Below are 16,768 nucleotides of genomic sequence, written 5' to 3'. Positions count from 1 at the left end.
TAATTTTATGGCATAATTTTGAAGATTGTCCTTATATAAATAACTTAGAACAATCAATCCATTTGTCTACTTCTCATGGGAATGATGCACCCAAAATATTTATTAAATTAAAAAGGTTCCAACTTTACAAGTAAAAAGTTTAACCCACGACAATTGCATGCAATAACTTTGTACCCTATAATAACCAAGCCCTTTGTGTACTTCCTATGGGAATGGTGTACCAAAATGGCTATTAGATACCGTATCACATTTTTTTTCATTTCCCTTCTACTATTTTTCTCCCATTTCTCTATTGGACTTTCAAAAAAGTCTAAGATTGTTTACAATGAGGTTTACAAACATCAATTACTTCGAAGGCCCCCCATCTCTTCTACCAATGTAGTGTCCTACAAGACTTCTAATCAATACAAAGTCATTCCGTATAGTTCATTCCATAAATATTCAAGTGACAAAATTGATACTACTCCATATGTGACACAATCTTCTCTCTACTTGAGATCAATACATGTACTATCTAAATCAAGTGATGTTGCTCAAAATTTTTCTCCATATGGAGCCATTTTATCTACTTCCTATTCTCCAAATTATTTTTATCCTCCTCCACAAAATTTCATTAGACATTCTAACATCCAACCCCCTCCATATTCTCAAGAGCCATATCCCTCACACAATTCTAGATCTAAGGGATCTTCTACATCTTCGTCTACATCACCCTTAGCACATGATTATAATCACTACCCATCTCATTCAAATTTAAGAATCCAAAAATCTCCTCCTCCTCCTCATCCAATGCCACCACCTCCTCAACAACAAATGCATCGAGAGTCTCCTCCAATTGCATATTCATATCCTCGAAATGCTCATAAGAAATCTCCTCAATCTCGTGTATATACATCCAATAGTTCATCATCAACACATTCATATACACCTAATAGCTCACCACCACCACCGCCACCTTCTCGTGGTCCTCCTCCATCACCTCCTTCTCCTTCTCCTTCTCCTCTTCCTCTTCCACCACCTCCTCAACAAATATACCAAATCCATCCTCCTCCTCCTCCTCAACAAATATACAAAGTCCATCATCCAGTTGCATACTCTTATCCTCCAAAAGCTCATAGAGAGTCTCCTCCACACCATTTGCATACATCTCCACATCCATCTCCTTCCTCCTCTCCCCCTCCCCCTCTATCTCCACCTCCAACCCCTTCCTTGTCACCTGCACCTCCACCTCCATTTGGTAGTTTGCCACCAATGTATTCACATATATTTAATAGGTCACCATTGACACCACCAAATGAGCATTCGTTTTCTCCAATTAACTATAATCCCCCCCTTTCTTCCTTCCTCCCTCCTCCTCCTCCTCCTCCTCCTCCCCCTCCACCTCCCCCTCCTCCCTCCCCTCTCCCTCCCCCTCCCCCTCCCCCACACCCTCCACCTCTACCACCTTCACCACCGCCTTATTTGGTACATTCAACTCCGCCAAACATACATGCATGCAAGAAGGACCAATATGATGATTTAATGTGTGCAAAATTCTTCATTCTTTTCAAGGTGCATTTCTCAAAAACCTTGAACATGTCTTCTCTCATACAAAACCACTACTGATTCATGCTTGTTGATCCTAGTGCTATATGACCTGTTTTTGTTGATAAGCTAACAAAGCAACACAATTTAGAAAATTCAAACATAGCTTGGACACTATCCCTTTTGTTCCTTTGTTTAAAATGGTGTATTTGTGTTGTTCAACACACTAAGTCTCTCAATGAACATTTTAACAATAATTACTTTACTCAAAGCCATTCAAGCATTTCGATTTTTCCTAGAGTTCATATTGCATAAAAAATCCTATCTTCAATATTGGTCAAAGTGTTTGTCGATGTGTGAGTTGTAATATGTGCCTTTACATGGTGTAATAGTTGATGCATACTAGAACTATAGATCAAATTAATGAATATTGTGTTATATTTCTTATGGAAACCACATAGAATGTCACTGGTAGAAAATAATGTGAGACTATTCATTGACAATCTCAATTTATTTATTTTTAAATGATAATACACAATAAACATGTATAATATTTTTTCTAAAATCACATGCATTTGGTTGGTGTGGCATGCTTCCTCTCAAACATAAGTGACTTGCATGATAAATATTTTGCAATATTTAATTTGAATTGCATGCTATACACTTATTAGTCAAACAACAATTGCCCCCCCCTAAATTGTTGTGACTTGGACCTAATAATTATTGCGTGAGAAAGTGCACCCAAATTATAACTACAAACACTTATATGATTTTTTTCTTTGTACACATTTTTCTTATGGTGCAACAAGTTTGGACATATTGTTCATCTTTAAATCAATTTATTCTTGTACCATGGGTATGCACATATGACTTTATAAAGAAAGTCTATTTGTGTTTGTGCATGCACACAAGTGCATACATGTGAGCAAGTGTGATGTAAGTGAGAGTTTAGGCATTTGTTTCAATATGACTTGTGTATAGTGCTAGCATAAGAGTGTGTATGGATGTAAGCATTAGTTTGATAACAAATTTCCTAAGTGAATCAAAGCTAAAGAAGATCCCTAGTTGTGCCTAAAATGCTTAGATCTCAAAACTTTACTCAAGCTAACACTTGAAAATATGTCACTAAGTAAATGCATACGAGCTTGTGTATAGTCTTAGCATAAGAGTGTGTATGGATGTGAGCACTAGTTTGATAACAAATTCCCTAAGTGAATCAAAGCTAAAGAAGATCCCTAGTTGTGCCTAAAATACTTAGATCTCAAAATTTTACTCAAGTTAACACTTGAAAATAAGTCACTAAGTAAATGCATACATGAAGTAGTTAGTTTGCTTCCTTGAACTCAAATGTCAAATAAACATTACATAAAGAAACAAAATAGGCCAAACCATTAAACACATTTATTGGTGAATCATGAGTAGTTGGGTGTATGTGAATGGGCATGTGTGTTTATATTGAAAGTGTGTATATAGAATTGCATGTTCACAAATCACATGCATAATACAAAATAAAAAAGCATTCTCATGAATCTACCTATCAAATTTGTATGTAACATAAGATATAAGGATAATACATAGTTTTCCTTGGTTAACTTAGTTTTGGGATTATTCAAGGGCCATTTTTTATGTGCACTTAAGATTTTTAGCCACCATATTGTAATTTCATGTTTCTTTGCTCCTCTCTAAGAACTCCCATTTCAACCTATGGAAAAATGCAAGATGTCCTTTGGTTTTTTGGAGAAATTCTTATTGTCCATGTACAAAATACCTACTTACCTTCTATTTGCCATTGTGTGCATTTTAGTGGCTTTCTTAGAACCCAATAAAAGAAGTAAATTGGTTAGAATCAATAGAAATTTGATTGTTAATTTCCAAACCAAATACAATGAGTTCCATACTCAAGTTGTGGTAGAGGGGTGATGTGATTCTCTCACTAGAGTTTATAAACATAAAATATGCAACTACCTTACTATAAAAGTGGTCTAGGTATCATATCTTGAAGCTCTATACATATATGTCAACCTTTACAATTCATTGTCTTCAAAATCTCAACATATAAGACACTCACTAATCTTTCTTTTGCGTCCGTGAATATGGATTAGTCTAAATTATTTGTGTAGATCATTGACTAAAATATTAATGCATGTACATTGCTGTGGTCACTGTCATTATGGGTCACCTTATGCTAGATTAAACATGGGTATTTGGTCTTAATTCCATGATTAGACCATTATATATGTGTCTTATAGACTTTGATAGGATACTACACATGACCCAAATCAAAATCCAAAGTTAGTCTATAGAAGATCAAAGTAAACTAAAAGTAAAAACTCAAGGAAAAAGAGGCCACCTACTTTGTAAACTTCGATATGCAATATAAAACCTTCGATTTTTATTCAACCTTGAATATCTCATATTGTATTTGTATATGATGGTGTAATTATTAAATTTGGAACATCATTCAGCTCCTTAGCTTTTTTCCTTTGTCGAACAACAACTTAACATGCATCATCCAAGTAGACAAAGTACATGTGAAAATTATTAAAATGTACAGCGAAAAATTATTGTTTGATAGGCCAAATAAAGGTAGCATCCCAATCTTGATACTCTCTTGCATGGTTGTCGGGTTGGCCCTTATGGATTTTTTGATGACCATGGTTTGTAGCACTCTTTCGCATAGGTGTATACCAAATACATGCTTTAGACACTCCTTTTTACCAAGGATTATCCTATTTACATTTGAGGTGATGGTGGATGCATAGAGCACTTTTGATAGGGCCTTCAAGATAAAGAGTTGAACCTACCCATTTCGGGTGAAAGTAGCATAAACAATGGCTATTTCACTAGTGGGGGATTTGAGCAATGTAGTGCCCTATCAAGCCATCCTTCTGAACACTCTCGAGCCCTTTTAGTGACTTGCAAAGTCATTGATGTCAATCCTAGTCTATATTGACATGAAGTTAGATCAAAATACTATGCATAATGAAACAAAATGTCTTAATAAACTATTGATACATTTACTTCTTGCTTGGCATTTGGTAGCAACCTTCGAGGTTTTGTTCACTGACTTAGATTCATCGATCAGGGGGACTTGCTACTCTTCCAAGGGTACGTGTCTTGCCACCAACATGTCATGCATTGCTTTAAAGACTTGGGTGCCAGCTATGGCATGCTTCACCAAGTTGATGGAATCTCTAAAATCTGTGAGTGTGTCCTCTATGTCTTCAAGCTTTGGGTTGTGTACTTTATGGGGAGATAATCATACACGAGATGGAATTCATTGGTGATTGTCCGCATCAACAACACCTCATTCGCCCTCACTCTACAAAATGTCTCCACATCGCCAAGAAATGCAAATTCTTTATTGTTGAGATGAAGACTTAGATCATGCTATCTATCCAATAGTTTGCATCGATAGTAGAGGGTGCATCCTCTTGCTCACTTGAGCCACTCCCTATGGAAATTTCCATAGCAACTATAGCCCTATCAACCATAAATTGTAGAGATTTTACCTCTTCTACAATCTCAACTTCCTCTTTGGCATTGTCCACTAGTGAAGGATTTGGGTCAAAGATATCTTAAGTGATTCTCCCATGTGCTCTTCAACACATTATGATTTCAGAGGCTCTTCATCTTGAGTAACTAAAAAAAGGTGGTCATCTTGGATAGGTAGTTGATGCCATGTTGATCAATGCTATATTCCTTGGCCTACTGAAGAGTGTTTTGCTTGAAGTAGGTGGGGTTGAAAAACTACAAGATACAGGCCTTATACTGACATTCAAAGCGAAAATGTTCATAAAGAAATTTGCCCTCATCTTGGTAAAAAACATTGGTATTAGCGACATCATAGAACAATCGATATCAACGTCATTATCAACATCACTATTTGCGTTGGTATATTTGCGGCGCTGATATCGACACAGATAACGACTCAAATAACGACGCTTGCAATGCATATTGCGATGCTAATAATGACGTGTGCAGTAAATTTGCAATGCTAATAGCGACGGTAATATGAATTCTTCTTTGTGGCCACAAATAGCAATATGTGCTTTATTTGGGCCATACAAAAGAGTTTTAGTAATGTGTACAATGCTCGTGTAAATGAAGGCAAAGTGTACTTGAATCATAACATTGATGCATGAAATAATTACATGACATGATCGTGTAATGAAAGCAACGGTACAATCATGGCAAGATACTAATACTATATAGAAAATGCCTACACAAATCACGTGACTAAAAAAGAAGAGTATGTGAACTCCATGGATCCAAGGGTGAGGTATAGATCCTCGCCATCCGAAACCTTGTCTCGTCGCAAAGGAGCATCAAACGGACTTTGTGAAAAAGAAACAACTACACATCGGTCCACAATACAATAATGCATTTAAATTAAATTTAGTAACTACGAAAAAGAAAGATGAGTGACTTACAGGCCTGCTGCATCCATACAATCAATCGATCAATGCAATGAGACCATGTCTCTCTGCATATCGAGTCTCTAGGCCAGTGGAATCACGGTTTGTAATGGAGTGCTGCAAAGAAAACAAAATACAAATGTTAGAAACACGATTGTTAGTACAAGGGATGTTGCAAAAAAAAAAGCAAGCAGAACAAAAGAAAAACTTACAAAGTCCTTCAAATATATCATGTGGTAGCCACTCCCAAGATGATGGACCACTCCTGCCTCCAGTCGTGCCCTCGCCGCCTCATGCTATTGTCTCCAACGTCCTGGAGAATCTGTAGCCTTCTCCTTGAGTCGGCACCAGTCGTCTGTGTCTAGCCACTCGGGTTTTGAGACCCCACTCTTAAGTGCCTTGCATGCATCCGATTGTCTATGTGACATGTACGCATGCATGTACTCCATCATCCAGCATGTGGAAAAACTGTCTGTTGCGGCAGGTATCGGAAACTCCTCATGTAAGGATGCTACTATGTAGTCCTTGCTCCCCTCCAGTATGTTCTTTCAATGATCCAATACATTGTGCCAAAAAACTTGGTGGCACAACTCTCTCATATGAGTCATCACCCTCCTCTCCTCATCATTTATGATGATAGCTCCTGTCCTATCATCTATAGAGTATCCATACCCCTTTGGGGTATGCCTAAGATGTGCCCTCTCCCACCTGTGACCACACTCTTGGGCATATCCAAGAGATCCCTGTATATCTGGTGTAGATACAGGGGTAGTATCTCTTGGAGTAGCACCCATAGGGGTGCCACCTCTGCAGACGGCTGAGCAAAAGTTGGAGTGACTGGAGTAGACGTCCCCACAAGTGTGACAAATCCCATAGGTGATGCAACTCCAACAGAACAATGAGACGGAGACACTGCGTTGGTACCTCCACAACAACCACTTGAGCCACGCTCTCTCGAACCACCACGAGAGCAAGGAGTAGCACCTGTATCTCGAGCCGACCGTGGGCTCATTGCATCCATGTTTTTACAGCATCCCCTAGAACCACTCCCTTTGTCTAGAGCATCAACCTTGTCTACTAGAAAGTGAAGCATCAGAGCGCATCGAAGTAGATCTAATAGAATGGCCTGATAGTGTCCCAGACAGCTCTTGGTCCACCGTATCTCTGAATCGAGCCATCTGATCTAGAGACATACGTGTGAAGATCTGCTGTAGCTTCTCATCGCTCATCCCTCAATTCATCGTGCAGATCTAAATATCCACAAAGGTCACCTGCACATACAAAAATTGATGTTAGTATAATCAATATAAATCATACAAAGCAAGGTAATATAAATATTTAAAAAATGATTTTACTTAAAATGCATATCTTATGTACCCTTATAAGCGATTCGTCAACAAATTGAGTAGGTGGATGCTCCAAGTATGAAGTACCCTATGGTCCCATGTCAATCTCTTGACACAACTCCGCATACACTAGAAGGTCGATAGACATGTCACCACAAAAGGATGACTCCACCTTGTTCTCAATTCTTGGACTCCTATATTTCCATCATTGTTATTTGATTCTGGCTCCTATACATGCTCCAAGCTTTTGGTGGCCTCCACCCCTTGCAATATCGACCCCTCTATTTGTGTAATGTTCTCATCTACGCTTGGAACATCTCTTTGATTATATACTCTCACACTTCAAGGAGCTGAAGGTTTAACATACCACCATTGAGGTTGTCAGGGGTTTGGATAGAAAATTACATGTTCAAAATCACGTACAAGAGAGATTTAACTTTTGTGACATGTACCATGTCGTAATAATATTAAAAAAAACATGAATTCATGCACCTGTTCACAATGGGCTAGCAACACATTCATCTTTTTTCGAAATCTATTTTGAGAAATCCAGATGGACCTCATCGAATTGTTGCTCCAACCCCTTCAAGTACCACTTTGAACCACTGCACATTGAATAGGATCATGGAGAAGCTATGGAAATCCATTCGATAATACTTTGCAAGTTCCCAAAATACTCCATCTCAATTATAACCATGTTTGGATCTATTGCTCATCATCGGCTCTCTTGCTCAAACTTTGCCATGATACCACAATCTGCTGTGGAGCGCATTTTGTCAATACGCTCCATGCGGAAATACCGTCTGCATGACCAGTCTACACTATATATTTTGTATTGTACATTGAAACACTCAATTAGTTGTTGCATATAAAATATAGATACGATAAATCCTAAACACGTCATCACCTTTGGATACATCCCCTCGAGAATTCCCACTCCTCGGTTGAGACCTCCGCCCCTTCGCAAGATGCTGCAGTCAAAGCTCCATGCAACCATCGTGTTGACATAAATCATGGCATCTTCTCCATGCCCTTGGGATATCGAATTGGTTGATGGCGGGTACTACATCAAAATTCAGATCGCGCTTCTTCTCGATCTTTCCTAGCTTGCTCGTACCTAACGAGCCACGTCTCCATTGATGCATGGTGCAACATACAAAAGCGATTCACTTTCTCCTCCATTGTAGCATGCATTCTTTTTTCTACCCCATTTCCAACCACCACATCTCCAGTCAATCTATCATCATCCTTCAATGACCATAGCGTACTGTTGTTTGAATCCACCATTGATAGCCATTGGGAAATATGTACTAATGCCTGCGATACCAACCAACCTTCAGCCATATTACCTTCTGGTCGAGCTCGTTGTCGCTAGCCATTGGGAAATATGTACTAATGCCTGCGATACCAACCAACCTTCAGCCATATTACCTTCTGGCCGAGCTCGTTGTCGCACAAAGCCTTTCATGGTTTTCATGAAGCGCTCCAAGAAGAATATCCATCACGTATGGACATTTTTAGCAATCTCCACTTCATCTACAAGATGCATAAGAAGGTGGATTTGTATCGTGAGTATGCTGGTAGGCAGGTATTTCTCAAAAAGACAGACTGTCTCCACTGCTCCCTACCTTGCAGATTCAATAGAGGACATCTTAATCTCCTTCTGTGAGATCCATTGCACTAAAGTTGACAACCTGTAAATCAGCCCACGTATTTTTGGAGTAAGGCATCATGTGATTGCGATCAGTAGTACAAACTGCCACAAACAAGGAAGCATTATGAACAACGAATACACTCCAAATAGCAAAATACGTAGGCCACTTACAATCCATTCATAGTACAAACTTGACATATTTTATGCCAATCATGGGATTTTAGCCCTGATAATTGATCGTCTCTAAAAAACGCGGACTTGAGAGAACGCATCATATTCATCGGAGTGGGGATAGACTTGACTATTTGCTTCACAATGTGCTCTTCTTTAGTGGACAAAACCCAAGGAGCATGAGATAGCTACAAGTGACCATCAACACTCGAATGTGGCCAAAGTGCCTCCATCTTGCCTACCTCCTTCAAATCCATTCGTGCCCCTACAGTGTCTCTCTTTCCTGTGATGTGGTCCCATAGTAAGCTACTTACGTTCTTGAAAATATGCATGGGATCCAACAAGTGGTTGAACTATAAGTGGGTCCAATACAACAACTCGTAGAAAACTGAGAACCATCACATTCCATTTGGATGTGCCTCCATGTGGACCATTTTTAGCTCGTACCAGGTTTGGGCATTCATACGTGCTAGAGGTCGTCCAAGAAAACCTTTCCTGAGTTCATGACCCTCTGGCAAGAAAGCGGTGTGTCCTTGATATACCATCTTCTTCATGGTTCTTGACCTTTGGGTGTCTAACTGTGGCCCACACAATGGACATGCATGATAACCTAAGGTAACCACACTTGTCCCAACACCTCTATCTAGTGAATACAAACTTGAACGAGCTATGATAGATATTATCAACAAGAATGGAAGCCTACTTACCTGAGCATTCTCCAAATCCCAGAAAGTCATGCATGGTCCACATGAGAATGACTCAAATATTGGTGGACCGTCGACCATTGCGCTTGCTCATATCTTCCACGGTGACCCCCTCCTCCCACAAAATCTTAAGCTCATCGACTAATGGACGAAGATACACGTCCATATTTTTGACTTTGTAGCAGCAAAAAACAAGCAACTTAAGGATGAGATGTCATTTCTTTGTAGAAAGCCAGGGAGGGATATTGTAGTTGACAAGGACTATAGGCCATACATTGTAAGAATTTGAGTGCAGACCAAATGGGTTCACGCCATCCATAGTAAGACCGAGTCAAAGATTCCTTGGCTCTCGGGAAAAGCCTGGAAAGATAGAGTCAATGTGGCTCTATGTGCGTGAAATTGCTAATATTCGTTGAACTCCATTTGTGGATCTATTCTGCGCATGCCATGTTGTCAAGCTCACCATGCCGGATGTACGAAACATGTGGTTTATGTGGGGGATAAGCGAAAAGTGTCTAAGAACTTTTTGAGGGATGGTTTGCCCTTGCAAGTCCTATCGATACATGTAAGAACCACACTTTGGACATGTCTCTATAGTCTCGTATTCTCCTCGAAACATTATGCAATCGTTGATACATGTATGGATGCTGTTGTAGTCCATGCCAAGCTTTTGTAAAACATGTCATGCATCATCACAAGACTCAGGCATGGTATTTGCAAGTGGTAATATATGATACTTTTGTAACCTAAAAAAAATATATCATAAAACACCTTGAAAAAGCACAAATATTTTTTACGATAGTGCCGAAAAGAAATCAACGAAGCGTACGTACAAGGTACTTGAACAACTCAGTCACACTCGCATTGCTTTATTCGCATTTTGCTTACACACTTAGGAGTGCAAGCAGTGTCTTCAGGCGAGATACTCGACACCCATCATATAATGGTATGGATGCTTTCTCTCTAAGAAGATCAAATGTCTCAACATCCATGGGCATCAATGCATTGATCATTGCCTCCATCTCAAGTTCCAAGATTGTAGGAAAGTTTGGAAGGCTGCTTGTCTCCTCTAGTATTGACGTTATAGATTGGGTAGTACCTTCCAAGTGGTGGATTGGCCCAGGCACTCCATCCATCGCACACCCACGAACTCTTCTAACTGGCCACAAGGGTACACTCCTCCTTGGGATGAGACATCACCTCCCTGGATAGAAAATTCGCCAGCCACACCCAATGTTTTTGTATATGATATTCAATTAGCTTGCAAATACAATGCATGATTGATATACACTTTTCTTACTGTTTGCTCAAAATCTGAGATAGCCTGATCAATGATCTCTGATTGAAACTCACCGAAGTGTTGTACATGTTCTATAGACAATCGAGGTTTTCATCTAATTGCTAGCTTACATTGAGAGCAAGGACATGGGATACGCTGATTAAGATATACATCGCGATCTTGAACATCACGACCTTCATCATTTTTCATTTGGTCTACATTACGACAAATAATTTATTTTTGTTATCATTCTTTTTTTCTTTTTTAAATTTTTTGAGAAGGGATTTCTTCTCTTGTAACTCAACAAAATTAACATATGTAAAGTCTCCACCCACCCACAAATTAACGTATGTCGGAGTGTTTCCAGTCTCGTGGTATTGCATCGGACCTCGCCACCACCACCACCACCACTACAAACAAGAAAAGAAGAAGTTAAGGAATAAGATTTTACCCTCTCTTTGTTTTTTATCCATTCATTCTCTTCTCTCCCTCCATCTCTCTCTCTTTCTCTCTTTCTTTATTATGTTGTATGTTTATTCCCTCTCTTTCGTTCCTTCTTTCTTTTTCTCTTCCTCTCCCTCTCTCATTTCCTTTAACAAAACATCTCTCTCTCTCTCTCTCTCTCTCTCTCTCTCTCTCTCTCTCTCTCTCTCTCTCTCTCTCTCTCTCTCTCTCTCTCTCTCTCTCTCTCTCTCTCTCTCTCTCTCTCTCTCTCTCTCTCTACTACCACTACCACTACCACTACCACTACCACTACCACTACCACTACCACTACCATAAACAAGAAAAGAAGAAAAAATAGCAACAACTACTACAATGACAACAACAACAAAAAAGAAAAGAAGAAAAAACTACAACAACAACAAACAAGAAAACTAAACAACAAAAGAAAAGAAAAGAAAAGAAAAGAAAAAACAACAAACAAGAATACTACTACTACTACTACGACCACGACTACGACGACTATGGCCACGACCTCGACTACAACAACAACAACAAACAAGAAAAGAAGAAATAAAACACTACCACTACCACTACCACTACCACTATCACTACCACCACCACCACCACCACCACTACTACTACTACTATTACTATTACTACTACTACAAACAAGAAAAGAAGAAATTAAAGAACATGATCTTACTCTCTGTTTTTTATTCATTCATTCTCCTCTCTCCCTCTCCCTCTCCCTCCCTCTCTCTCTCTCTCTCATTCCTTCTTTCTTTTTCTCTCTTTCTCTCCCTCTCTCATTTCCTCTCCCTCTCCCATTTCCTCTCTTTCTCTCTCAATACACATGATTTTTAACAAAAACAAGCAAAAGAAAATGAGAAATAACAAAAAAAAGCAAGAGTGAACAATGCACTCACTGCAAAGGCCCGAGGATGGATTCGGCGGCTTCTCTTCGTGACGGTGGCTCCTCTTTGCCCTCTGTACACTTCCTCCTCTTCTTCGCAAATGGCAGCGGTGGCGGCGACGGGGAGAAGCTTTCCTTCTCCCTCTTTCTCTCTTTCTCTCCCTCTCCCTCTCAAACACAAGATGTAGTTTGCTCTCCCTTTCGCTCTCTCTTTCGTTCGTTCACACAAAATGATGTGCTCGGGTTTTGGCTCGCTTTTTTTCACTTGGGTACCATCGCTATTTGTGTCGTAAATAGTGATGCCGCTAATTTACATTGGAAATCATCGTTGCTATATGCCTGTATCCTTGTAGTGAAATTTGCACAGAACTGATCTAGTCATTTGCAAAATGCCTCTATGTCATTTATGTACTTCAAAAGTTTGTAGGGCATCCATTTCTCAATCTCAAAGCCCGTGATGAACTCTCAAAGGCATGTATTCATGAAGCTAGAAAAAGTGTTATTATGGGAGGATGCGTGCGTGCAATCATGTTATGGAAGGTAATACTAGGAACCACTGTTCCACATGAAAAATGCCAACTTTATGCACCCCACCCATCTCGCTTGATACTTATTTAAAATTGGAATTAAGAAAGTCCTCACTTATGTCCTTAAACACAAACATGGAGGGGCATTAATGCATATTAATGGTTTTGAAGATATAAGACAAAACATAAATTGGCACAAACCATGAAAGACCCATTGCTCTTGGAGTTCTCCCAAATTTCAGTGAGCTAACATGATCTTCAATTTTAATGTTTGAAGTGTTCAATCATACAAAATGGGACATTCCAAATAATTAAGAGATGGATAAGGAATTAGTTTAAGAGAACCATAAAAATTAACTAATCCAGACACTATATACATGAACTTATAGAAGAAACTCTTGTGATCTAGAAGATATTGTGACAACTTTTTGATCATCATTGTCTCATCCATATCTACATGTATATCTTTATATATCCTAGATAAGCTTCTCAAAGGATGATCCTCAATAAGATTCAAATGGAAAATGTTTGATAGGAGAGAAGAAGTAAAAAACTTAATACCATATAAAAAGTTAAGAGCATAAAAACAATGACTTACAATTTGAGGGGAAGGATTGTCAAGTAGTCCTAGGAGAGAGGTAGTTTTCAAGTCATTCATACCATACACATATTGAATTGATGCAACATGACCACCATCTCGAGCCTCTTGAAATTGAAGCACTCTTCCCTTTCAATGATTTTGTAGTACATTGTGAGGATGAACTCAATGAGGCACCCTATTGTTGAAGGATGTATGTAAGTCCATGAATCCTTCTCGAATAATGCTCCTTCCCATTTGCCATGCTTATCCTTTGTATTGTGTACACAGATAGTAAATATGGAATCACCGTGCCACCTTTGTTTAATGTAGAAGCCATTGGAATGCATTTAAGAAGAGTACTACTTAGAATGAGAGGAACATGAGTAAGAATACTTTAGAATGATGGTAGATATGAAGATGGAAGAAAGAGAGAAACTGGGTGCTATGTGGCCATTGCTATGGTTATGTGAAGCTGTGGTTATGTGAGCATAGAAAGGCAAGAAGATTTGTGGAATTGAGGTAAGAGAATCATCATGGAAGAAAAAGAGAAGTTGGGCATTGTGTGACTATGGCTATGTGAGCATAAAAAGCTAAGAATATTTGTGGAATAGAGGTAAGAGAATGATGAAACATGAAGCATATCTTGCAAGAGACACACAAAAAAAGCTTTTTTTGACTATACATGACACAAGAAGAGGTTTTAGGGGGAGAAAAACCCCCTTTGAAGGGGGGATTTTCAAATTTTGTGTTAGCTTTTTGGATGCTGAGTGGGATCCACCTAATATGGGGTGGTAAAAAAGGGGGGGTAAAGGGAACATGGGGGGACAAGCCTATAAGTGATAGGGACAAGGGAAAAAAGGGAGTGGATAAAATGTGCACATCATACCCTTTGTAATTGGTCCACCTCAAATCTCTTGTCATTAGAGGAGTCATTAACTCTTAAGCTAAAGGGTCCTTTTTGATTCCATATTCCCCCTAATATTAATAGTTTGTTGTCCTACCCTATGTGATACTCATTGTAGTTTTTTGTGCTACATCATAAGTTAGGTTGGTCCTTTTTAATATTAACCTTTGCATCCATGTACACCTAATGAATTTAATAGCTCCTCGATTTTGTCAATAAGTACTTCACCTCTAGAGGGAGGCTTTATTGTGTGTATATATTTGACATGCAACTTCGACATGTTGTCAAACATGCACATGAGGCAATTCAAAGTGCAAAAATGGACATTCTCAATATTAATTGAAAATATAGATTTCTAATTCTCATCCAGGTGTGACATATTCAATGGTGATTTCTAACTAGTGCTCCACCCTTTCATGCATCACTATTTGTGACCTCAGAAGAATTGTTTGTTTTCATAAAAAATGGACAAGATAATGATGTTAATGACTTAGTATCACAATTGAACATACACTCCATTGTCTTGAGATTGCCACCCAAGTATCAATTAATGATTGAATTCTTAGATTCCTTCTAGATAAAGCTTCTCACTACTTGTTTGCCTAAAAATTATATCGAATATGGAGTATGTTGGAAGATCCAAGAGAAGCATTATGGGTCTCCTTGGGCACTTCATTTGTTTATTAGCCATCAAATTTTCTTATTTCACTGCACAATATGGCATCATCCATCAATATAAGATCCATTTGTAAGAAGTTGGGAAGAATAGATGTTTAGTGTAGAAATAATAGTAATACCATGTCACAGAGAAATAATATGGCATCATCCATCAATATAAGATCCATTTCTAAGAAGTTGGGAAGAATAGATGTTTAGTGTAGAAATAATAGTAATACCATGTCACATAGACATAGGTATAAAAGGGAGATACATGTAAATTTCATATCTTTTTTTGAAGCATTAATACATTGCAGTCTCTTACCTCATCACCTTGCTCATAGCTTCTATGGCTTCTCACCTCTTCTTGTCTTTCTCTCTCCATTTCTAGTCTTTATCTCTCCTTATCACTCTCTTTCTCTCTCTTTTGCACTCTTTCTTCTCTCTTTTCTGTAGCCTCTTCGCTCTCCCTTTTCTCTCTCTAGTCCACTCCTTGAGAAGTGGTATCAGAGCTTTGATCTTTGATCCATTTTTCTTCTCTTTTCTTCATATTCAGTCCAATTTTCATCATAAAAACCAATTTCAAACGAGTACTATAGGTACAAGACATGGACAATGACTAGCAGTGGTTTGTAGGACATCTACAGTTGAAAGAAGACTATATCTAGAGATCTTTCGGATAGATATGGCAATGGAAGGACAAAATAGTAGGTTGTCATCAAATTTTCATGCAATTTTGAAGGTAACATGGTCAAATGGGAGTTAAGTGGACTTAGAAGGGAAACAAATTGTAGTTACTTTTCAAGTGAGGTTTCTCTTTTCCCTTTCCTCAAGCTCTTGCCAAGCTTCCATGGAGTTTTTAGCAAAGATCTCCTTTTAGCTCCCAGATTATATAGTTTCCCAGTCATTTTATGCTTGAATCTTCTTCTACTCCTAATCCTCAACAGGAGGAGTACTAAGTTGCACCATAGCTAGATTGTTTACTGCTCTAAACAACCCCAAAAATTGTGATGTAATTTTTATTAGAAGAGAGGGAAAGATAGAGAGTGGAGCTTGATTTTCAGCTTGATTTCCAACACTCTCCCTCAAGCTCAAACCATTTGCAATACTTCAAATAGCTGCCTAAAATAGATGAACTTTTCTTTACCAAGTGATTTGGTAAAGTTTGCTACGTGATCTTTAGTCTTTGCATGCATCAAGTCAATCTGCTATGCTAGTACCATTTCTTTGATGAAATGGTAATGAACTTCAATGTGTTTAGATCTTCCATGGTAGATAGGATTTCTTGCAAGCATCACACTGCTAAGATTATCACAATGCAGCTTCACTTTGCTGTCCAAGTGTATCTCAAAGTCATTCAGTAACATCAACAACCAAACAGCTTCACAGGCCACTAAGGCTGCACCTCGGTTCTTAGCTTTTGTACTAGATAATGCAACTGTAGGCTATTTTTTACTTTGCCACCTGATCATGCTGCTGCCCAATCCAAATGCATAGCCACTGGTTGACCTCTTGTCATAGGTACAACCAGCCCAATTAGCATCGATATATCTTGTCAAGTCAAGGGGGTTTCTATATGCATAAAATAGCCCATAATCTGTAGTACCCTTTACATATCTCATGATCCTCCTGACTGCATCCAAATGT

This window comes from Lygodium microphyllum, chromosome 23, assembly GCF_053477565.2.
Source record: "Lygodium microphyllum isolate KBCC chromosome 23, Lygodium_microphyllum_v1.1.10, whole genome shotgun sequence".
Lineage (NCBI taxonomy): Eukaryota > Viridiplantae > Streptophyta > Polypodiopsida > Schizaeales > Lygodiaceae > Lygodium > Lygodium microphyllum.
This window is presented reverse-complemented; position numbering follows the sequence as displayed.